The sequence below is a fragment of the Triturus cristatus genome, chromosome 7, assembly GCF_964204655.1.
Source record: "Triturus cristatus chromosome 7, aTriCri1.1, whole genome shotgun sequence".
NCBI classification, from domain to species: Eukaryota; Metazoa; Chordata; class Amphibia; order Caudata; family Salamandridae; genus Triturus; species Triturus cristatus.
In genome coordinates, this window is record NC_140590.1 from 1,618,884,223 (window position 1) to 1,618,909,949 (window position 25,727).

Below are 25,727 nucleotides of genomic sequence, written 5' to 3' on the forward strand. Positions count from 1 at the left end.
TTTTGATTATATGATACATTAAGGGGTTAATGAAAACTCTTTTGGACTGGCTTTGAAATAACGATCGTGGGCTGGCCACAGATTCTGGGCATTGCGCCAAGACTACACCACACACTACAACAGTTTTCTGTGGGTATAAACAGAACTGGTTATAAAAAAAAATATGTATTCTTCGCAGCGGAGAATGGAAGGAAATGCCAATTCTTAAGGGTATATTAACAAAATAGGATTGAATAACTGTTAGAAATTATTATTGTTTAAGGTTCATTTAAAGATTGATGAAGGGAAATGTTATTTTGTGTATATGCTCTTTAATAAGTTTTGGTTCAACATTTTCAGATGCAAGAACGTCATAGAAAAGATGTGTGTTGTACATGTCTGTTTGGTGTCTTGTCAATTGACATTGTGAGGGCCAGAGTGATGCTATCCACAGGTCCCCCACCCCATCTCCCAGAGTGATTTACAACAGGAGACATTTGCTATTTTAAAGGACAAAAGATTCCATTACATTGCGCAAAGGCTACTTAATTAAAAAGCAGGGGGAACAGAGGACCCTCCTGCCAGTTATCAGGATATTTCCGTGCATTGATAGGTATTGTCCCTGTTTCAAGTGCTGGTTTTTCAATGTGTGCATTTGAACATATTAGCTATTGAGCTAAAAGATGAATGATCTGGGTGGCCTGGGTTCCCATTATTAAGAACGATGTAAGTTGCTGAGATGAAAATGAAATGCCCAGGATAACACAATTAGGTCATGTTAGGTAGCTGGCTTGTTTTCCCCATTTCTCACTCCACAGACGGCAGCCTAACATATAACGTCACCATCCTCACAAGCACATATAGAATAGCACTGGGTATATTGCGCTCTTAAAGGGTTTTGCCTAATTGAATGGAGCAAGGAGACGTACTATGTTATGTATGCATCTAGAAGAAATATTGTGTATGTATATTAATGTTTTTCATTTCTAGGTTCTTCAGAGTTGCAGGATATATAACAATTTATACTGTAAGGGGAATGCGCTAAAATGCTTTTGAAAGCAGTGCATTCGCCAGGGGCTACAAAGGACTGGACAAAGAGTAGTGATATTATGTTTATTTATTGTTCTTTAGTAATGAGTATATGCCAATGCAGAAGGATAGTGCGCATTGAATGACTGTGCTTCGTATAATGATGTTTTAAGGATACAATGTGTACAAATTTATTATGTCTTTTAATGTACAGGTGCAGTCTTTAGGGGTGTTAGTGAATAGGTGTCCTGTGACAAAAACCACTTGTCCCTTTTATGCCACGCAATGCGGCGACAAATTATGGCAGCAATATCATTATATAAGATCTCTAAATGAGCATTTCTGATTATGCCAGGGCTCCTTCCATAGTAGGGTTTGAATACTAACTATTACCTTATGCTGCCACGTTCCACAGATCTACATACAGAGGATGGAGATAATGGTAGGAATGCTGAGACAGGTTGGATTTTTACTCCTGAAAATGGCAGACATAATACTTCTTCCAAGGTTGGCTAAAAGTGGATGGAGGAAAAGTGAGCTTGCAAACACTCAGATTTTCGCATGAGTAGATCTACACCTGCATATTTGCTCATGCTTAAATGCAGTTCACAAATATTTTCTAGGAGTACTATTTCTTGTCCTGCTTCTGTAAAGTCTTGTGAAATAACCACAGATGTATATCTGCACTTAATCAGAGTACGTGGGTGCACTTTATTTCATAACTCAGCCCCTAATTAGGTCTGGCATTAACAGTGACTTTCTGTGTTTATCAAAATGTTGTCTCTTTCCCTCTCTCTCCATGAGGGGATTCCTCACACCCACAGGCCAACAAATATAACATGCACAGTTGATAAGTGGCCTCCTCCAAGCATTACTAAGACCAACAAAAGTGGCTATAATACAATGTGCAGCGCACACATCATCAAACGAATATGTATTAAAGGGCATCGCATTTATTGATGGGGAAGAAAGGAGAATAGCACTGACAGGCTGCCAGTTAGCAATGGTACAAATAACAAGCAGTGAGAAGAACACTAAAGATAACAGTGACTCATTATACTCTGACCCAATTTATATTAAGAGGAAGGTAGGGGAGGATGAAAAAGAGAAATGGGCCAAAGGAGGATGTGTGCAAACAAAGGAGGGGTTATGGACAGGGCCCAATGGGAAGATATGCCTGCCCTCAGCAATGCTTCCTTCTATCACATGCCTTTTTTTCAGGATTTCTCACATGTTGGCCGAGATGGCATGAATAAGACTGTTTTCCCAATGCTGGTACAACTCCAAGTTCCGCCAAATAGCAGAAAGACTTTGCAGGCAATGCACTGTTTGCGCACAATACAATACTGGAAAGGGCACACCAACTGCACATGGTCATTTCCCACCTCCCCAAGACCATTTGAAAGCCTCCAGATGGACTTCATAGACATGTCCCTCACCCACAAGTACAAACATGTGATGGTAATTGTGTGCATGTTCAGTAAGTGGACCGAAGCATACCTAACGGAGAACTGTGATGCACATACGGTTGCCAAATGCCTCCTACAGGAACTTATCGCATCGCTTTGGAATAAGATTGGAAAAATGTGTGCATCAACTGAACTTTCAGGGGTATGTGCACTAACACTAGCCCTGCTGACTATGAGGAGCACGCCAGATAGGGTAGCAAAGCCCAGCCCAGCAAATAGTATTTGGCCACCCCATGAACATTGCAGGCCATATGTCCACAGCTCCACTATCATTAACAGACTACCTGCTTTTATTTTACTGCAAGAAATTAACAGAGACCTTACGTTATCTTCACCACCAGGTACTGCAGGCTCTTCCAGAGGCAACATCTCCACCGCGACATGACCTGCAGCCTGGTGACTGGATCTGGGTAAAAGCCCACACCCAACGGCACTGCTTCCAGCCAAGGTGGAAGGGACGTCACCAGATCATCCTCAGCACAGTAACAGCAGTGAAGTGCCAAGGGCTGACATCCTGGATCCACAGCTCCAAAGCAGACGGACCAGACAGCAGAGAATAAGCTGAGGCACCTCGCAGGTACAACCTTCGATCCACCACGCAAGACAAGAACAACAGGAGATAGAGGCAGACACCTGCTCGGGGCAGGCTGGGCCTCCAACAGAAAACAGAAGACACCAGAGGCAGTAACCTACTGCGCACAACAAGCCCAGGCCTCTGGGTATCATCACTCCAAAGACGTCTGTACCAGCTACTTTCCAAGGGAGTGCCAACTGTCATGTGCTAGTAACCTCTGACAGTACACCATCAAGGCACCAACGTTTTCTTCTAAATGGTTGACTGGTGTCTGCACCAATAGACCCCTAGGAGGTGCATCACCCGCTAGTTAGATATCAAAAACAAGGCTTTGGAACATCAAAGAACTGAATTGAACACTTGGTTAAGGGTATGTAACTACCTAAGTACACACCAATTACGACAAATGCCAGCAACAAGATCTGGAAGGCTTAGATCTATACAAGTGAGGGTAGAAGAGTATCAACTAATAATTCGTATTAGGTTATTGTGTCCTGGAATAAAATTAAATAGTGTGCTGGAACTAACTGTGCCAAATACTCCGCTATTGAGTGTGTTAAGAGACCTGATCTTGCAAGACATCTTGTTCCCCACTTTTTTGGACATCAAACAATAGCACAAGAAATAGCAGACATTTGACTTGACATTTTGGATTGCGTGATTTATGCAATAGAAGAGATCTGATCTGATCTTATCAGAGACATTAACTAAAAAGTGAAAGAAAGGAACAATGCCCAGTACAAGAAGAAGGGACAGAACATGGCCATCAGTGTTAGGAGCCATATTGACACCAGTCCCAGGGATAAAAGTGACTGCACTGATAATAATATTTGCAAAAAAAAACAATTGAAATACTGTTCATCAATGGCCGGCAGGGAGGTGGGGGGTTAGAAGATAGTGATTTGGTATCAGATGGGGCAATGTAGAAGCCATCTTTTTTGTATGATACCAAATGCTGTAAGCTTCTAGGCCCTGCTAAGTTGACATGAAAAGCAGTGCAAAAAATGCCTGTACTTTACCATTCGCTTCAGAGACACAGCTTTTGTAACACACGGTTCGATCAAGAATAATACAGAAGATGCTCATGTAGACACAGACATTTCAGCATAGCACATTTTGTAATATGTCTGGTCCTTTCTATTATGTTGCAACTATTAACTGGAAAAGCACCAGACCTATATCTTACATTACAGTGGAAAGTCCCAGAAGCAGACCTAGGTCACGCAGTCTGCAATAGTACTTTTCGGACCTTAAATGGTATATAACTATCTAGGCCCTTGTAAATTGGTCAAATGAACTATGCTTAATTTGTGCTACGTATGTGATGATGCCGTATCCTTTGTGGTTTTGGCTTATAAAAGCTATCACCAATGTCACATCTTTGGGCACTCAGTGACTTTGCTGGGTGCCCCCGTGCTGCACGCTAATCTGTTGTTGGTTTCTAATAAACGCTGTCATCTTACCCTTGACTGAGGACCGTTTGTGTGGATTCATTTCTTGCTTATATTTCAGATTCCACAATATCATCAGCGTACATGGATATCAATATCTGCCGCTGGAAACATCTCAGAGCCTTGTCACGATGGTGCTGCCGCAATTTGGCCGCCAGAGGCTCCATGGCCAAGGCAAACAGCAGGGGCGAGAGGGGGCACCCCTGTCTGGTGCCTCTGGTAATAGGGAATGCAGTAGAGAGCTGGCCGTTCACCAGCACTTTTGCCGTGGGATCAGTGTATAATAGCTTGATCCATGAAATAAATATGCTAGGGAATCCCATGTGCCCCAACACTTGGAAGAGATAGTCCCACTCAAGGGAGTCAAAGGCCTTCGTGGCATCGAGGAACACGGCGGCCATGGGGAGGTCATCATGCACAGAGTTGAGGATCGAGAAGAAAGTGCGCAGATTATGGGACGTAGCCTGCCCTGGCACAAACCCGGCCTGATCGGGGAGTATCAGGTTAGGGAGGAGCAGGTTGATGCGAGTGGCTATGATCTTGGCTAAGATTTTCACATCGCAATTGAGCAAGGAAAGAGGCCGGTAGGAGTCACAGTCACTCGCCTCCTTCCCGGGTTTAAGAAGCGACGTGATGAGGGCCATGCGCATCGAAGGGGGCAGGTGGCCCACCTCCAGCGCATCCTCATTAACCCCGGGCGTAGCACTACGCTTCGCCCACGTAGTGTACGTAGCGCTGCCTGCTTCGCACTTTCCGAAGTAGGCGAAGCAGGGCAGCGCTACGCACACGCCGAGGGCGAAGCGTAGCTGCTTGCCACCCGCCACCCACCTCCCGCCCGCCCTTCTTTTAAATATATGAGCAATGAAAAATAAAGTAAAGTAAGTCGACTTACCCGTAAGCGCGGCGTCTCCGGGGCTCCCTCTTTCAGTTTCTAATTTCTTCTGGCAAATGCGCATGCGCGGACACCCGCGCATGCGCATTTCTCGCGAGAAATGCGCATGCGCGGGCGTCCGCGCATGCGCATTTGCCAGAAGAAATTAGAAACTGAAAGAGGGAGCCCCGGAGACGCCGCGCTTACGGGTAAGTCGACTTACTTTTACTTTATTTTTCATTGCTTATAATATTTAAAAGAATGGCGGGTGGGAGGTGGGTGGCACGTAGTGGGGCTACGCGAAGCGCGTAGTGTGCGTAGATTTGGGCACACTACGTGCTGCTTCACGTAGCCCCACTACGCCCACTACGCCCACCCTTAATCCTCATATACCTCTCAAGACCGGCGCCATAAAATCAATGTAGGTTTTGTAGAATTCGATTGGGATCCCATCCAGTCCTGCGGTTTTGCCCGATCTCATGTGCATGATTGCCTCTCGCACCTCATCCAGCTCAAAGGGGGAACTCAGAAACTCTCTTTGCGCATCACTAAGCCACCCCAGGGAAACATCCGCCAGGTAGTCGTGCAGTTGTAGTTCCCCAACTCTGGTCGACGCCTTCAGCACTTGATAGTGTGTTACAAATGCGTTGAGGATTTGCGCAGTATCTCTGTACAATGTGCCGTCCGCCCCCACAATCTCCATGATGGTAGTAGACGGTCGCACCAGCCTCATTGTCGCTGCCAGGGCTTTCCCTGGCCTCTCACCCTCACCATAACTCCGAGCGACCCAGTATTTGCCTCTAAATTTTGTTTCCCTAGCAGCCTCAGCAGTGTACTCTGTGACTTTGTCACGAATACTTGCCAACGTGGCATCATCAGGATTTGCAGCCAACGAAGACTCCAGCGCCCGAAGATCAGACTCCAAGGTGCGCAGGCGCGCCATAATACTCTTCAGTACACCCGACCCTTTTGCAATGCACAGACCACGCAGGGTCACCTTAAACGCATCCCAGATAGTTTCGACATCCTTCACGGAGTCCTTGTTGCGCCGAAAGAAGTCCAAGCAGTCTTCCCGAAGCTCCTCCTGGAAAGGGGCATCGAGGAGCATCATGGGCTGCAGACGCCAGGCTGCCAATGGGGGGCCGAGGTCCGCAGCCCTCAAGGTAACGCGGACCGGCGCGTGATCCGAGAAGGTGCGCGGAAGATGTCGCGCCGCAACCAGCGACGCATGTAGCTGTGGGGCCAGAAAGACATAGTCGAGCCGAGCCCAGGTGCGCGCCTGAGCCGTGAAATGAGTACCCTCACGGACCTCCGCGTGGAGGTGTCGCCATGTGTCTATAAGCCTATGCTCCTCTACGACCTCAGATAGCACCCCCCTGGATCGGGTATAATGATGTGGGGCCGGGTGGGACCTGTCCATCGTCGGATTGAGCGCAACATTAAAATCACCCCCCCATATGAGGTGTTGCGTGCCCACACCCACTATGTCTGCACCCAGGTCTGCAAAGAAGGTAGGGTCGTCCACATTGGCACCATAACAGCATGCCAGGGTAACCGCCCTGTGGCCTAGCCTACCCCACATCAGGCTGTATCGACCGTGGGCATCCCCTTTTGTACCCGAAACAATAAAGGGGGTTCCTTTCTTGACCAATATTGCAACTCCACGCGAGTATGAAGAGTAGGAAGAAAAGGCAGTGTACTTCGCCCACCGACTAGCAAAGGTGGGAGCAGACTGCGCCTTGAAGTGGGTCTCTTGAAGGAACGCGATGTGTATTGTATGGCGATCTAAGTAGGACAGGATATGTCTACGCTTACGAGGGTCGCCCAGGCCTCTGACGTTCCACGTAAGGATGTTCAGGTCAGTGTCCCCCATGGACGGGAAAGTACAAAACAGAAACCTGATGCATTGGTATAGGGTTCTCGCCCACACATCCCCAACCAACCATGCACGACACCCACTCTACTCATCTCGCCCAGAGGCATCATACGTCCATAGCACTCACCAGCCAACAAGCCACAATAGGATACACCTACAACAGTTGTGCGCTCTACACGCCCTGCCAAGGGACCTCTTCGAGCCCACGCAGCATAGCCCCTCGTCACATTGGTGGACAGGAACACCCTGAGCACATCTGCGCCCAACAATGGAACAACATTAAGAAACATTCCCGACCCCCCACCCATCCCCGCTAATTGTACCAACCTGCGCCCCATGCAAAGTGCAGTCGCGAAGCGATCAGAAGGAGCGCGATAACCCATCCCACAAAGCCTCAAACTAGGTATATTCCCCTCCACCCAGGGACCAGCCCCGCTATGAAGCCTCCCCAGTCCGGTGGGCAGAGTCTGAATCCCAAGGAAAGAAGCCCACCCTACGTCCCTATCGCGCAGCCCTGGACCATATAAGCTCAGTACTCCACCACCCCCAGCGCCATACGCCCCTCCGGCACGGCCGGCAGAACAGGCCGTAGAACCTAGGGGCCCTGTGACTAACCCGGGGGCCGCATTGCGATCCCCCATCTGAAGGGCAACGTAACCCAATAAGGCTGGCCAATCCTGCACAGTGCCAAAGGGTCCAACGGTAAGCAGAAGGGGTCCCCTCGGCAGTCGCCGCAGTCCAGTCGTAGGGACACACAGCAGAGTCCCCAGGGAAGGCCTCGCACCCCCTATGAGCACCAACCCATCAACTCTTAGGAGGGGAAAGGAGGAAACCGACAAGGCCTCTAAGCACTCAACCCCACCCCCAACCCACTGAAGCAGCCCCAACTCGCCAGAAAAAGGAGCCCACCCCCCACCCGTCATTACCATCAAAAAGCTCAACAGGAGCAACCAAGTCACTTTAGTCAATGGGGTACACCCTACGGGGGTCATCCAGGGGCACACATATCCACCCACTACGGCCCGCTCCCCATCTGAGACACAGGAAGCGGGGGAAAGGGTGGTGCCTGGAATACATTACCGAACACCGACCAGCACACGACCAGGACATGTTCGATCAGTCTTGACGCCGCCCAGCAAGAAGGGCTCGCGTGGCAGGCCATCAGGAAGAGGCATAGGAGCCGCAGGCTAGGCCAGGGGCAAGGCCCGGGTGCCCAGCAGGTTAGCAGTTAATGTTCATCTCCCTGAGTAGCATCCTCCTCTTCAAGTCGTGCATCCCTCACGCGACGCAGAGATTTCAGGAAGTCCTCCACTTGCTGCGGGTTCATGAAGAAATGTTGCTTCGCTTGATGGGTGACCCGGAGCTTCGCTGGATAGAGCAATGCGTAGTCAATTTGGAGTGCACGGAGCTTTTTCTTGACATCAACGAATTTGCGCCGCTGCTCCTGAACAACTGGCGTGAAGTCTGGGTAAATGGTGAAGCTGACACCCTCGCAAGAAAGGTTTTGGTTCATACGCGCAGCCCGCAGCGCTGCATCGCGATCACGATAGTTTAGGAGCCGCGCGATGATGGGCCTAGGCGGGGCACCCGGACGGGGTCGCGGCCCAAGGGAGCGGTGCGCCCTCTCCATGATGAACTGTTTAGAGAAGGTCTCCGAGCCAACAGAGGCCAGCAGTATCTTTTCCACGTAGTCTTCCATGCGCCCCGTATTGGTGGACTCCGGCACACCCACCACGCGAATGTTATTGCGCCGGCTGCGGGCCTCCAACTCCTCGTTCTTGGCAGCGATGACCCTAAGAACATTGTCCATTTTTGTAAGTTGCGTGGAGTGGGCCGCAGTTGTATCATCATTATCGGATATCCGCCGCTCGACCTCAGTGATACGTTCCTCGTGGGCATCGATTTTCTGGGCAAACGCATCCACGCGTGAAGAGAGGCGGTCCACCTTGTCCACCACGGTGGCAAAACCCTGCCTCATCTCACGTATCATCTGTTGGAGGTCCGGTGGTGAAGCGGCCATGTCCCCGCCCGTCGCCGGAGGGCCCTGACCGCCCCCAGCATCCGGCGCACTCCGCAGCCCCGACTTGGCGACCGGGGCAGCAAAGGACAACTTTGACTGCTTACTGTCATGTTTGCCCATCGTGGGCTCGCCGAAGGGGGACGCCGCCCAACTCCAGACGGCGGAGGTCGCCCACGCCACCAGCAGGTCAGAACCAGAGGACCACCGGAGCTGCCCAGCCCCCGCCGGCGGTCGCACAGACAGTGGCCCACTCCGTCACCGTGGGAGGAATCAAGAGGGGGAGCTTGGCGTCAATCCTCTCCGCCACCGGGGCTGCGCCGGTCAGTACATCTCACCCAGTAGCCGTCGCTCTCACAGGAGCAGGGTGAGGTCACGCGGCCAACGGTCCCAACCCCCGGACCAGAGTGGGGGGGGGGAGGTCAGGGCAAGCCAGCCGCGTCCGCCGTGATGATCAGTCCAAGTTTAATGCAGCTGCTGCAGGCACCAAACCAAGGTCTCCGCTGCCGCACCGCGACCCCGGCCGCCAGCAACACAGGGTACAGCAGCCACGAGGCAGCGGCGGTGCAGTGCTCCCGACGACAGGCCCCCGTGTGCCACGGAAGCAACCACAGCAGGTGAGCCTCACTTCAACCGGGGCTCCGAATCCACGGGAATGGGAGCCTCGGAAAGGGCCCACTGCGACAGTAGGCCGCGGCCTCCAGGCACGGGAGGAACGTCGGGGGGGGGGAACCCTCCGCAGCACCCCAAGCAGCGCGATCACCTCAGAGGGGGGGGAGGCAGTCCACCCCGCATGCATCTCTCCAGAACCCCCAGCGTCTCAGTCCGGTACAGCGCCCTCCGTAAGCTGCCACAGGTCGGGGGGCACTCCAGGCAGATGAGGCAGGTCTCGTGCCCCTTCGTCACCCCCCGCGCCCCGCCGCCGAGTAGATGCCGCTATCGCAGGTCTCGAGGGCTCCGGTGCAACAGCGGACACTTCAAGGCCCACCTGCCTCGTGGGATGCACCGGAGTCGCGTAACGTCTGAGCCCAGCCTTACACTCCACTGCACTGCAGCCAGGGGCACGGTCCACTTTGCAGCGCCGTTATCTCTGTCCCCGGAGGTCACACAGCTCCCAAACTTGCAGAGGAGCCGCAGGGGGACATCAGCAACACCCACACCCGATCGTGGCTCGGAAGGCGGTCAGTTAACCAGGATAATTACAGGATAATGAGTCCAGGCTGCAGGAGCCTCATGTGTGTGCGGCCATACTGCGTGCGCGCCCTCTAGCGCCCCCCCTGGACCTGAATATTATCTTGCACCACCATAATTTGGTTGGGGGACCTCGGATTAATGACGATATGGAGATCATATTGATGCATCCACCCAAGGATTGGGGGGCCATCTTTAGTGACATAGATTTTCCCTTGAGTGCTTTGTGTGCCAATGGTAATGAGACCAAACATGTAACCAAGGATATCAATGGAATTACCCTGATAACCCACTGGGTTGATGTCTTTGTCCGCTAAGGAAACCCCCTCCCAGATGGTTCTAAAGAGAGTCTCTGGAATAATTGTAAACATGGAGCCAGAGTCCACCATTAACGTAACATCTTTGCCACAAACATTAAAGATAGCAGTTGGTCTTACCAATCTAGGAGAGTCCTGATCAACTCCTGCAACTACACCATTGCAAGTACCATCCACAACCAGTATCTTATCCATACCTTGGCCAAGGTCATTAGACTGTTGTACCACATTGACCTTGGATTTGAACTTGTCTGAGGATTCAGATTGTCTGCACATCCGTGCATGATGCCTCTTCCGACCACACCGCCGGCATACCTGATCAAGAGCAAAGCATCTCTTGGAGTCAGCCGAATGATATTGACTACCACAACGTAAACATTCACTCTGCTTGAATTTGGGTACAGCACCAAGAGCATTTGCACTTTTGACAGGTTTTCTAGAAAAGGCATTAACATCAACATCATCATCTCTGTTTTCTACCTCACCCACTTCTAGTGCACTTTTATCCCTCCTACTTAGTTCTTTAATGCACTTCTGAGATTCTTCAATGACTTTAGCCATGTCCACTGCATCTTTCAGTATTACACACAAAAAGGTTCAGCACTATTCTGCATCTTTCAGTGAGGGGTCTTTAGCAGCCCACAGCCTCTCCTGAATGTTTCTGTCCCGACACTGTACAATACGTTGATCACGGATTCGTTTTTTAGTCATTTTCCCAAAACGACACTTAACTGAAAGTTCTCGTAACCTAGCAACAAATTCGTCAATGCACTCTCCTTCAACTTGGGGCTGAGTATAAAACTTGTATCTGGCCGTGACCAGATTTGCCTCCTGTGCAAATCTTGTCTCAAGACTTTTAATTGCCTCTTTATACACATCGTCCATGGGTTAGCCATTGGGTCCCATAGCCACCTATAAATATTTAAAAATGTGTTGGCCCTCGCTGCCCAAAGCACTAAGCAACAAAGCTTTCTTCCTGGCTGGGGAGAAATTGTTTTAATCTAAAGCAGTGATATAATTATCTGTCATCTCAATCCAGTCTTCCCAAATAATGGCGGGAGGACCTGGCTGTGACAGGAACATTGGAGGCAAAATTACATTAGAAGTATTGGAAGACATTACTACTGAAATGAGTGAATAAAAATAAATACAACAACCTGTGGAATTAAAGGTTAATAATGACAGGAAAGACAAGCGCAATACAATGGCACAGCAAAGGAAGGTATGCAGATCACGGTAGGTAACTGCATACAAAAGTACCAGAGGCAGGCAAGGAAACAGGCCGTGCAGGGGTTTGAACTCGGTAGAAAGTGAGGAGTACAATCGGAGATCGACAATAGCGAAGACAGGCAAATCCGGGCCAAGATCAGGCAAATGAATGAAGTACAGAAAGTAAAAATCACAGGTGAGGCAAAACTCATAAATACCATCATATTGGATGAGGCAAAAGGCTTGGCTGAGAAATAGGACCATGTTGAAGTGTAGCGTGTGACTCGCCGGGAGTGTAGCGAAGCAGAAGTGAACTCCCAAAATGGAGGCATTTCACGCTATGTTACTTATGTTGCGCACAGCATGCAGAGAGCTGCAGGCGTGCCTTGTGCGTTCCAGTGATGCGGCAGAAGAACAGTGACGTATGAGGCACGGGAACGTAGGTGACTCGAGAGGGCAGCACGCGCTTCCAACGGCAGCGCACAGCCAGAGAAATCGAGAAAAGTCCACAATACCTCCAAACTGGATCAGGAGCAAGGAAATGCTGCAACAGAGGAGAATAATACGGCAGGCAAACTCCAGCGTCAACAGGAAACAAAGAAATTGAGAGAAAGCACGAAAGCTGCTCGAAGATCGCCAGGTTGTGCAGAAACAGTGACAGAGTTTCAAGATCGTCGCCAAAATTGTTGTGAAGCGTCCCTCCAAAGAAGACCAGTAGACATATGCAGCGAAGAAGATCTTTATTGGAAAGCACAACCTGGTATCCTACCACCTCAACGACCCAGCTGCACTGGCATTCGTGGAGTGCCTTCAGCACGGTGAGAGTGAAGACTCCAACCAAGGTAAGATGCATTACAAAGTACCAATAACAGGGAAGAAAAGATGAGGGAAAACAACATCACAACAGATACCCATGGGGTCATGGTTGGGAAGAGATGTCAGTACTGGGGTGGGGACTCTGCAATACCTGGCCATGTTCAAAGTGTGCATGAATGTTTGGCTGGCCCAAGAGGGCCGGCCAAACATGCATGTGCTTTTGTAGTGGGCTAACCACCCTTCCCCCTTCTCCTCTGTCACTGGAATTGCCTCGCCTGCAAACCTGCCCCAGCAGGAAAACATAAAATGATAATAACCTCGGGTTATTATCATTTTATATTTCCTTTCTTTCACTGCTTCGAAGCAGTGGGGCGACGCTCCTCCGGAAGCCGCCACTGCAACTTCACTCGCTAGGCACTGTACGGGGGCTGGTCTGACAAAATTTACCCAGGCTTCTTTGGGTTCCCAGTCAAGCCCTGGCTAGAGCCACATCCTTTCCCTTAGCTATATATTTTGCGTTTACCAATGCCATTCCCTCCAGGTGTAGCCAGTTGGCAAGTGTGTGCCCTAAAACCAGAGACAGAGTAGGCTCTAAGTCACAGAATATGTAGTTTCTCTCATTCATGCTGGCCTCAAAAATCACCCCCTAACACTCAAAAACCTACATGATTAATGGCCTCATTTGGAGTTCGGCGGGTGTTGGACATTCACCAAAAAGTGTCGGGTATTCTGTTCCTTTGCACTCAATACGGTGAGAGGATGAGGTCTGAGGGATAGAGCTGCCGACTTTGGTGCTGGAAACCAGGGTTTGAGCCTCAGGGTCACGTCCACATCCTGTGATTCTGTACAAATCACTTAATCTCCCCGTGCCTACCAAAGAAAAAAAAACAAGCATTGGCATAGGCAATATGTCTAGCCTTTGGGACCTTATAAGTGTTTAGCCATGCAACAGTTGCATAACTACATACTTATAAGGTCCCAAAAGCGAGACCTATTGGCTATGCTAAGCGGCCGTGCGGCCGCGAAATTGAAAGTAATCGCGGCAAAAGCGGCACGCGCCCCCGCGCACATGTACTGTAGCTCTAGGCTGGCCTGGTAGCACTTTTTGGAGCCCTCTCATTAAGACTCGCCAGACCAGCGCATGCGCTGGGTCAGGCGAGACCTAAAAATGAATATGTCCTTGTGTAAGGTAACGCGGCGCTATATAAATCTGCAAATATATATATTAGCTCGGACTTCTAGCCTGTATGGTGGATCATCCGCCCAGCTATAAATCAGGTCATAAGGTCACCCTCTGGTTATCTCATCCCTGTGTTCCCTCGGTGGATTTACAGCCCGTGTATATGTATACTTTTATTTTAGTCTTTTATTGGCGTCTCTTTGCTCTTGTCTCGCTCGCCACCTATGAATGCCTTCACCGGCCTAGGTAGGCGCCTCGTTCAGCTCATGGAGTTTTTTTTATAGCAAAAGGCAAGGTGCATATTTCTGCTACGAAAATTCAAATTTCAAAATAAGAGAGTAAAAGAGAGTGAGAAGAGACCAGGAGAAAAGAGCGCGTAATAGAGTGTGGAAGAGAAGAGAGCGGAGATAGTGGAAGAGAGGGAAGAGGGTAGAGAGAGAAGACAGATAGCAAGGGAGAGAGAGAATCTGCGCGCGCGTGCGATGCCGCGCTCATACCTGAGCCAGATTGCTGGCGCGTGAGATCACCGCCCCCTGTTAAGATGCAAGGTCCCTTCTCATTGCTCCCCCCCTTCTCCCAGGGCCTGTGACAACTTTATAGCGTTGTTTGTCCGCTCCTCCCCAGATGGGCAGTTGTTATTTTTTCCCTACCGCTGACCCAGGGGGGTGCCGGTCCCAGCTGCAGGTGTGAATTCCTCACAGCCTCACACTCCTTGTTATTCCTAGCCAGGCGCGCAACACCCATTGGACTCACAGGGCTTCAGCCCCCCCCGTCGTGTGTGGCAGCCCGGGATGAGACAGCTTCCCGGGCAAAAAAGCAGCCGCACCCGCGCACTTCACAGGTCTTTAAAAGACCATTTGCATGTTAATGAGGCCTTGCTGTTGTGTCACCCCTTCTAAGCGCCCCTGCAGCTCCACTCTGCCTATTGCTTAAAGTTCAGCCCCCCCCGAAATTTTTGCTCAGCCCCCCCCGAAATTTGGCTCTAGTTGCGCCTCTGTTCCTAGCCAGTGGGCTCTGGAAAGCTGTGAAGGGGAGGCCGCCTGCTTTACATCACCGCACTGGGGGCCAGACACTAACTGGTAGGTTTAAGAAGAGAGAGGATGTGGCCTATTGGCTAGCACGGTCGACCTCGAAGTTGGGGAACCGGCTTCGAGTCTCGGCAGGGACTCCCAACACCCTGTGATTCTGGGCAAATCACTTAATCTGCCCGTGCCTAACAAAATGAATGTGTCTGTAACTCAACTGCTGCTCCTGAAAAGTGCTCGGATTGAGTTCGCGCTGTATAAAACTCCCAAAAAAGACTTCAGGGGCTGCGGGGGTCCTGGACTAGAGGACAGTTGCGAGAGCTGGAAGGCCAGTGGCCCTGGGACACAGTCAGAGTCACTTGGCTGCAATAACCATCAGGGGTGGCTCCTCCATGTGGGCGGAGGAGCGTCGCCCCACTGCTTTCTCGCAGTGCGAGAAGCAGTAACATAAAATGGTATAATACCATTTTATGTTACTGCTTCTCTCACTGTGAGAAAGCAGAAGGGTTTGGTTGGGGGCGGGCAGGTGGGCGATCCTGCAACAGGGCAGGGGAGGCGTTGCTAGCTCAATGTTGCGGGCCCTGACTGTTTGGCTGGCTCTCTGCGGCCGACCAAACCAGTCGTGTGCACTCTGCCATTTTCTCCTGCAGCCTACATGGAGAAAATGGCCTCCCCATAGAGGCCTGGCTGGGTGCCATCCCCACCAATCACATCGCTGCCATTGCAGCGTTGTGATTGGCTTAGGGGAGGGGAGGGAGGCTGCCTGCTTCCAGCTCAAATTAAGCACTGGGAAAAGGATCATGTAAACAAGGTCGCTTTATACAGGAGCAAGCTGAGGTCACATTTACAACCTTCAGGGAAGCACCACAAAGTAAAATCCCTATCAACTTATGAACAACAAGCATTGGCAAAGGCAGTAGGTCTTGCCTTTAGGATCTGTTGGCTTTCTCAATGGCGTTTGGTAATGCTCTACAGTGTTGAGTTTGTTCCTCAATGCTATTCAGCATTGTCAAAAACAATACATAAACAAAAGTAGCGCTGTGACAACCGCTGGTCGTGGTTTTTATCATTCCACTGGCACTTGCACGAGTAATGACATATGCACGCGCATGCGTCAGAATGCATAGGTGCTATTGCAATGAAGTGGCCCATGGGGGGATAATGATGGGTGTAGGGGGTGCCCGAGGTAGGTAACCTAGCGATCAAGCGGGCTCCCTGCATAGGCGTACCCCAGAAGGAGATGCAGGGGGGTGGGGTCCTCCCCTAAGGAGGGATTCACCTCAGGTGCACTTGACGGGGAAAGGGGACATTTTTGAAGTAGAGGACACAACTGGGACCAGTCATGATCCCATGTAAAGGGCTGAATTGTGGATGCGCAGGAACAATGTCTAGATATGGTTAGGAAAATCTGATGTATTAGTGTCTCTGTGAAGGCTAGTCCTCAACACATGTAAATGAAGCTGTAAATTGAAGGGTTGCAGTGTATAATCATGAGAAGTTTAAATGTTGTATTTTTAATAAAATACGGCAGGGGTTTCACAACCCTTAATCCAAAAGATGAGTGAATTTTGTACCTATCCAAGGAGGAATGAGGAAGTTATGTTGTGGGGAGGTAGGACAAGTGTCAAGTGGAGAGGCCTCGGAGATACCAGGCCATATGGAAGAGAGTTTGGGGACGAGGATGAGAAACCATTGCATGAGGGAGAGAGCAAGATGTAGTGCTTTTGCCCTTTCATATTACATCACTTATACCATCTGAAATCATAGCATTTATAACAACACTTATGTCATCTCAAATCCCAAAATTTCGGAGAACACATTGCATGGTAGAGTGGCGAGTTATAGTTATTGTTGTGTGGTTAGCGATCTGAAACCAGTTTGTATGTAGGAGTGCTAGTTATAATAATGTGAAGGTGGTGCATAAATGATAACTTTAAAGTGTAACTGTAACTTTAAACATTTTTGTTTTGTGTACTTTAAGTTTGTATAGAAAGAAGAAACAAAGTTATAGTAATTTAAATGTGGTGAATACATTAGAAATTTAACAGCGGAGGCTGATGACTTTTGAAAGTGGTGAGCAAAGCAAAAACCAAAGGAAATGATGGACGGAGTGTTGAACATTGCAAGCACTCACCCCCAGTCAACTGATCTGGGTTTAATCCATCACCGTTCTTTAGCCCACTCTGCCACCCCAGTTCAGACATGGCCATATGCAAATCAGTCTGACCCTGTGCCTAATGGGAACAGTCCAGCCTGAACTGCCAAGCCATGTCTTCCCTGGACCAAAATCAAGCTTCCTAGGACCGGTTTCTGGCATTTCAGCCGTCTTCAGCCAGGCTTGCTTGAATCCAGTGGCAAAGTGAGCAAGGGACTCACGTCTGAGCATACCCTGCCAACTTATGGCGAACAAAGCAAAAACCAAAGGAAATGATGGACGGAGTGTTGAACATTGCAAGCACTCACCCCCAGTCAACTGATCTGGGTTTAATCCATCACCGTTCTTTAGCCCACTCTGCCACCCCAGTTCAGACATGGCCATATGCAAATCAGTCTGACCCTGTGCCTAATGGGAACAGTCCAGCCTGAACTGCCAAGCCATGTCTTCCCTGGACCAAAATCAAGCTTCCTAGGACCGGTTTCTGGCATTTCAGCCGTCTTCAGCCAGGCTTGCTTGAATCCAGTGGCAAAGTGAGCAAGGGACTCACGTCTGAGCATACCCTGCCAACTTATGGCGAACAAAGCAAAAACCAAAGGAAATGATGGACGGAGTGTTGAACATTGCAAGCACTCACCCCCAGTCAACTGATCTGGGTTTAATCCATCACCGTTCTTTAGCCCACTCTGCCACCCCAGTTCAGACATGGCCATATGCAAATCAGTCTGACCCTGTGCCTAATGGGAACAGTCCAGCCTGAACTGCCAAGCCATGTCTTCCCTGGACCAAAATCAAGCTTCCTAGGACCGGTTTCTGGCATTTCAGCCGTCTTCAGCCAGGCTTGCTTGAATCCAGTGGCAAAGTGAGCAAGGGACTCACGTCTGAGCATACCCTGCCAACTTATGGCGAACAAAGCAAAAACCAAAGGAAATGATGGACGGAGTGTTGAACATTGCAAGCACTCACCCCCAGTCAACTGATCTGGGTTTAATCCATCACCGTTCTTTAGCCCACTCTGCCACCCCAGTTCAGACATGGCCATATGCAAATCAGTCTGACCCTGTGCCTAATGGGAACAGTCCAGCCTGAACTGCCAAGCCATGTCTTCCCTGGACCATAATCAAGCTTCCTAGGACCGGTTTCTGGCATTTCAGCCGTCTTCAGCCAGGCTTGCTTGAATCCAGTGGCAAAGTGAGCAAGGGACTCACGTCTGAGCATACCCTGCCAACTTATGGCGAACAAAGCAAAAACCAAAGGAAATGATGGACGGAGTGTTGAACATTGCAAGCACTCACCCCCAGTCAACTGATCTGGGTTTAATCCATCACCGTTCTTTAGCCCACTCTGCCACCCCAGTTCAGACATGGCCATATGCAAATCAGTCTGACCCTGTGCCTAATGGGAACAGTCCAGCCTGAACTGCCAAGCCATGTCTTCCCTTTGTACCGCTTTGTACCGCTTTGCTCGCCATAAGTTGGCAGGGTATGCTCAGACGTGAGTCCCTTGCTCACTTTGCCACTGGATTCAAGCAAGCCTGGCTGAAGACGGCTGAAATGCCAGAAACCGGTCCTAGGAAGCTTGTTTCCGGTCCAGGGAAGGCATGGCTTGGCAGTTCGGGCTGGACTGTTCCCATGAGGCACAGGGTCAGACTGATTTGCATATGGCCATGTCTGAACTGGGGTGGCAGAGTGGGCTAAAGAACGGTGATGGATCAAACCCAGATCTGTTGACTGGGTGTGAGTGTTTGATTGGTTCTGATGCTCCGTCCATCACCACCCCCTTTTGTACCGTTTTGAAAGTGGTGAGGCGTAAAGTTGGTGACAAACTTGATTTTAGTGAGTGGATCGACTGAGCACAACTTCCATACTATATTCAGTCAGTTTCGAAAAACTAGAGGGCCAAAAGGGACCTTTTTAAAACACTTCTTGATACCAAGAATTTGCTTAAGGAAGTAAATAGTTCTAAGAAAGAGCAAAGGCCTCTGCACGTGCTCAAAGTGGTCTCCAGACCAATTTAAATTTAATATCTGATTTTTGAAAAGTGAATTTCATTGCAAATCAATGAGTACACCAGTTAGGGATACCGGCTTTCATGACAATTATTTTAATGCAAAATATTTTATATTTAATTATGTTTGATGTGTTCATTGAACACATTAAATATAATTAAATAAAACATTCTGACTTCCTACCTAACATTTCTGTCCCTCCCCCCTTGGACATTAGACCCATTACTCCTCCTCCGAACACCTTGAATGGTAGCATTACTAACCCGGCTCCCCGCGTCCAACCTCTCCCTTCTCCTAATCCTACTGATTCCGTCCAATCCCTGACCCCTGTTCTCTCTCCTTCCACAGACCCAAGTCCTTCTCGGCCCCTGCCCAAAACATTAAGCTTTTGCAGCTCTATAACCCAGCAGCTGAACAGAATGGAACGGAAAATTAATTCCCTTGCTGCCGATTTCCTATACCTACAAGACCTTCTCAACAGGGTCAAGCCTCCATGCTCCCACTCCCCAGGTAGATTTGCCACTACCCCCGTCAATACCTCTCCCATGGCCCCACAGAGTACCCCTTGGCCCTCCATTCCGTTGGCGAGTCAGGCACTTCGACCCAACCGGGATCGCCACCCCTTTTCGGTACCGAAACCTGATGAGATCAACGAGTCTTTACTCGCTTTGAGCCTGAATACTGCCCCTTTCACTATCCCTGTTATTGTTGGCACTAACAGAATCCCTAAAACTGTCCACTCGCCTAGACATCCTGCTCAATATACCTCTATCCACTCAGCTCCCCCCATCATTGAGGCTCCCCACCCTCTCTCTTGCATGCTCCTCAACTGCAGATCAGCAGTACAACACGCCACAGACATTGCTAAAGCTCTACTCGCTGAAGAAATAGACATCGCTTTCCTCACAGAATCCTGGCTCAATGTCCACTCCACCCCCATTCTTGACATTCTCATCCCTCCAGGGTACAACATCATCAGACAAGACAGGCCGATCAAAGCTGGTGGGGGACTAGCCATCATTCACAAAGCTGGAATACAGATTACCAAACTTAAACCTGCAGAATACCTATAGTTTGAATACCTGGGTGTCGAACTCACTGCCAAGGGCACCTCACCCATCACATTTCACACCATCTACCATCCTCCTGGAGAGCGTGGCCTCTTCACCGAAGAATTAACAGATCTAATAACACGTTTCTCCCTGACAGACACAAAAGACGTGTTCCTGGGTGACCTCAATATCCACCCAGAAGACTCCACTGTCCAGAAACTATCCAACCTACCTGAAATATACAACCTCAAACAACTCTGCAATGAACCAACTCACATCAAAGGTGCAACGCTGGATGCGATCATTACCAAAAATGAACTGGTCTCTCTGAGAGCGATTTCTCCCATTGACTGGTCTGCCCACCACCTCATTCTGTTCAAGTTTGACGCATTTCCTATTCGTGATGACATACCTAAGCACTGGACCAGAAACATCAAAGAAGTCCCTATAACCAAACTTGAATCCAGGATTCATGCCCATCTACAACTCCAACCCTCCACCTGGACGACCGATGACCTCACTACTGACTTTAATTCAACAATGACAGAGGTTTTAGACCAAGTAGCTCCACTCAAACTCAAACAAATGAGGCGAATCAAATCTAAACCCTGGTTCAACGTGGATCTGAATAACGAAAGGCGTCAGCTCAGACAAACCGAAAGGTCTTGGAGACTAAACCCTTCGCCCTTGCACCTAGCGCAACTTAGATCTACTCGGCTGGTATACAAAAAACACTTTTTTAGAGAAAAGGCGTCTTTCTTCCGCAACCAACTAGATCTGGCGAAAAACAGACCGAAAGAACTCTTCAACATTGTCAAAAGTCAAACAAACTGCACTCCCTCTCACGTAACAAAGCCACCAAAGAGCGATGTGAAGAAATTGCAACCTTCTTCTCTAATAAAGTCTCAAAAATTGAACACTCCTTCAGCCAAACCTCAAATCCTCCTTCCCTCTTAATCTGCCCCCCTTTAATCATCCTTGACCAATCAGAAAGAGTTCTTACCAAGGACTATCAGGTCTGCCTCCAGCTAAAAAACAATGCGCATTGGTCGGACTTCGAGCAAATGTCTGAAAACAAGGTTTTCAGTATAATTGCAAGCCAAAAACCTTCTTTTTTTTTTTTTGAAACCTTTTATTACAAAATTCAAAAAATATACAAAGATGGGCCTACAACCTTCAGGCCGGCCGCTAGCAAGCAAGAGGAGCATGTGATACAAACAATAGCGCGCATGCCGCGGCAAAGGGAAATGCACAGGAGTTAGAAGCGGTGGTAGCCACACCATTCGGACCCCACATAACGGTTTCATTTTAATATAAATAACAACAAAAAACAAATCCACAAGGCAACCCACAATCGGAAACTGCAGCATGTGCTCCCCTAGAGGGGGGACCCTACCAATCCATAGGAGTATCAAGGGGGGGAAAAGGTCAAGACGGGGAGTAGGTGGACTCAGTGCCCAGAACCGGGGAGATAAACTGGCTAAGGGGACGGGGCCGGTGACGGATCGGGCAATAACGGCGGGGTACAGATGCCCCCGCGGTAGGCGTTCCAGGGGCCCCATACGTTCACCCATGTCCCAGGCTTACCTCTCGCAACATACACCACCTTTTCCCGAAACATGCACCAGTCCATGTTATCCTTCCATGCCGAGACAGTCGGCGACCTCTGGGAACCCCACAGTTGAGCGATGTCGCGTTTGGCCACCATATATCCCAGAGTCACCCACCGCGTCTGCGGCACCGAATAGTCGGTTGGCTCCCACACATTCAGCAGGCATCTCCTCGCTTCGGGCAGCAGTGACACACGCGTAACCACCCTCAGGACCTCATGCACACCACGCCAGAATCGCTCCACCTCCGGGCATTCCCACAAAATATGGAGAAAGGTCCCAAAAGAACCACACCCACGCTTACACAACCCGTCCACAGCATAGCCCATACGCAGTAGCCTTGGCCCCGTAACATAGACCCTATGGAGTATCTTGAGCTGGACGAAGTGAAGGCGGGCCGGTATGGCCACCTCTTTCGGGGAGGCCACCGCCGATACCCAGTCCTCGTCATCCAGCTCCAATCCATCGGCCACCCACGCCTCACAAAGGTTAGTCAGCAGTCCCGAGCGGTCATTGATACGTTTTTTATAGATTAATGAAATCGTGCTGTCCGGTACGTGTCCATCTAGCACTCTATCCTCCAGAGGGGAATACTCCGGGATGGAGGCAACGTCCGGGAATACGGAGCATAGCGCATGACGGATCTGCATATATCGAAAGTACTCCCTGTCCTGCAACTGGAATTCTGTCTGTAGCAGCTCGAACGTTTTGAATCCCCCCCTCGTCCAGAGATCACCCACCCTGCTGATGCCTATCATGTCCCACTTCTCAAAGCCCTTCGAGGTCCACAGGGAGCCCAACTGCTCAGATGCGTATAGTGGCGACGCCCGGGTCAAACGATCTTTCCACCCCATCGCCACATTAGCCGCGTGCCACACTCGTACCATGACACGCGTGGGGCCCGTCAGACGTGCGTCAAGCGAGCTGGAGTAAAGCGCTCGGTTATAATCACCACCCGGCAGTAACATCTTATCCATTTCAAAGGCCGGGTTTAGAGCGGGCCCGTACAGGCCGTGATTAATCGCAGCCAGCTGGGAGGCCCAATAATACCGTTTGATATCCGGGAGGGCAATCCCCCCGTCATACCACGGGAGCGTCAGCTTCGCCAGGGCGATACGCGGTCTACCTTCCCAGAACAGTCGGCGCTGCAAACTCTCCACCTCGCGAAAGTAGCGCGCCGGGACGACGTCCATTGTGTTCTGCAGAGCGTACAGGAAACGCGGCAGAGACATCATCTTAAACAATGCCGCCCGGCCGAGCAGCGAGAGCGGCAAGCGCCTCCAACGCGCGACATCCTCCTTCAGGCGCTGGAGGGGGGGAAGCAAGTTCTGACTATATCGGGCCTCCGCGTCCAGGGTAATGAAGACACCCAGGTACCGAAATCCCCGTGGGGCGATCTGGATAGGACAGCCCCGCGGAAGGATAGGATCCTCCCCAGAGAGAACATAGACGCACGATTTAGCCCAGTTGATGACAAGGCCGGAGTTAAGACCAAATGAATGCAATACATCAACCAGTACTATCAGTGATTTACGTGGGGAAGCCAGGTACAGGAGAATATCGTCAGCGTATAGAGATACGCGGTCCTCATACTCGGGGGTCCAGCGGAGACCACGAATAGAAGGTTCCCACCGCAGCCACTCCGCCAGGGGCTCCAAGGCGAGCGCAAAAAGGAGCGGCGATAACGGGCAGCCCTGCCGCGTGCCCCTGCCCAGCTCGAACGGGGCCGACACTCTACCGTTCACAACCACCTGCGCAAGCGGGCCAGAGTACAACAATTTTACCCAACCGATGAATCCTGGGCCAAACCCAAACTTCGCGAGCGTCGCCCAAATATAAGGCCATTCAAGTGTGTCAAACGCCATAGTGGCGTCCAAGGACGCCAAAATGGCCGGCTCCCGTATGAACGGGACACGTGCGAGCACCCCATGCAAACGCAGCAGGTTAAGCGCTGTGTTGCGATGAGGGATAAAGCCGGACTGATCCTGGTGAATCAAGTCACACACTACGCCGACCAGCCGATTGGCCAACACCTTGGCGAGGATTTTGGGCTCCGCATTCAATAGCGAAATGGGCCGATAGGATGTGACCCGGTCCCGTGGCCTCCCCTCCTTATGGATAACCACGATAGTAGCTAGACGCTGGTCTAGCGGGAGGGAACCCGCCGAGTGGGCCGCGAGGAACATAGCACGGAGATGCGGCGCCAGCGTATCCGGCCGCAATTTATACAACTCGATGGGAAGGCCATTAGGACCCATGGCCTTGCCGGAAGCGACCGAACGTATGGCGAGGGCAATTTCTTCGGAAGTCGGAGCGGCGTCCAACGACACTCTGTCCTCCTCCGAAAGGGAAGGCAGTGCGATATCCCTGAGCAGGGCATGGGAATCCTCTTCAGAGCGGGAGGACACCGGGGAATACACCCCACGGAAATAGTCTGTAAAGCAGGAGACAATTTCTTCTGGGTCAGTGACACACACACCATTCAGTTTCTCAATCAACGGGACAACTCGACTCGCTCTCTCCTTTTTGTCCAGCCACGCAATCAATTTACCAGCCTTATCACCCACATCATACAGTCTCCCCTGTTGCTCTCTACTGAGGCCCCTGGCCGCCTCCGTGACGAGGGCCTTATAGGCCGCCTGCTTGAGTCGGAGAACATGTAATTTGTCATCCGTCACCCCACATTCTAGATCACCCTCCAACTCGGTTATCTCAGCTTCAACACGGGTCACCTCCTCCCGCTCGCGCCTCCGGGAATGGGAAATAAGGGACAAGGCCTCTCCCCTGAGTACCGTCTTGAACGCCTCCCACAGTGAGACCGCCGATGACACAGACCCCACATTCTCGTCAAAGTAGCGCTTAAGGGATTTAACCAGCTCTGCGCGAATGGTGGGGTCACGCAGGTACCAGGAATTAATCGGGACCACCCTACCCTCTCCCCTCGGAAGAATATCAAAGTGCAGCAAAAGCGGGGAGTGGTCCGAAATACCCCGTGCCAAATGGCGCACCTCCCCTATCCTCCCCACGTGCGCCGCCGGAACCAGGACATAATCTAGCCGTGAGAGACTACCATGAGCCCCTGAATGGAAGGTGTACTGTAGCTGCGTGGGATGTTTCAAACGCCAACAATCCACCAGCCCCAAGGTATCCAAGAGGCCAGACAACCACGCCTGGGCACGGGGGAGATCCCTAGGGGGGTGACGATCCACAGTTCCGGAAACCACAGCATTAAAATCCCCCCCCACCACTAGAATCCCCTCCGGAAGGCCAAGGAGGAGGCGCCCCAGATCCGCAAAGGTGGTCGTCTGCAGCCCCGGCGGGACATAAACAGACACGAAAACGACCACTCTGCCCTCCATTCTACCCACCAAAACCGTGTAGCGTCCCCTGTCGTCATGGAGCACCTCATCAATCTCCAACGGGAGCGAGTTCTTAACCATAATGCCCACACCCCTTGAACGAGACGTGAAGCCCGAATGGGCCACAAGGCGGTAGCCCCGTCGATTCATAGCACAAAAGGAGTTGCCAATGAGGTGTGTCTCCTGCAGAAAAACTATATCGGGCGAAATTCGCTTCAAGAACTGCAGGACCACACCTCGTTTTATCCTGTCCCCCAATCCATTAACATTCCATGACAACAGACTCAGTCCCCTACCCCCCATCATAAACAGAAGCCATCACACGTCCCCCAGAGAGCACTTTAGAAATAACACAACAATACGTTTGCCTTGTGGTAGAAACGAACAACACCCCACCCCAACCCACCCACCCCAACAAAACTCCCCCCTCCCTGCACCCCTGCATGAGCCCAGACAGCCCCCCCAACTTGCAGTGTGCCTGTCACCCCTATATAATGAAACTAGCTAGACCCCCTAGAGGAGGAAAGAGTACCCCTTCT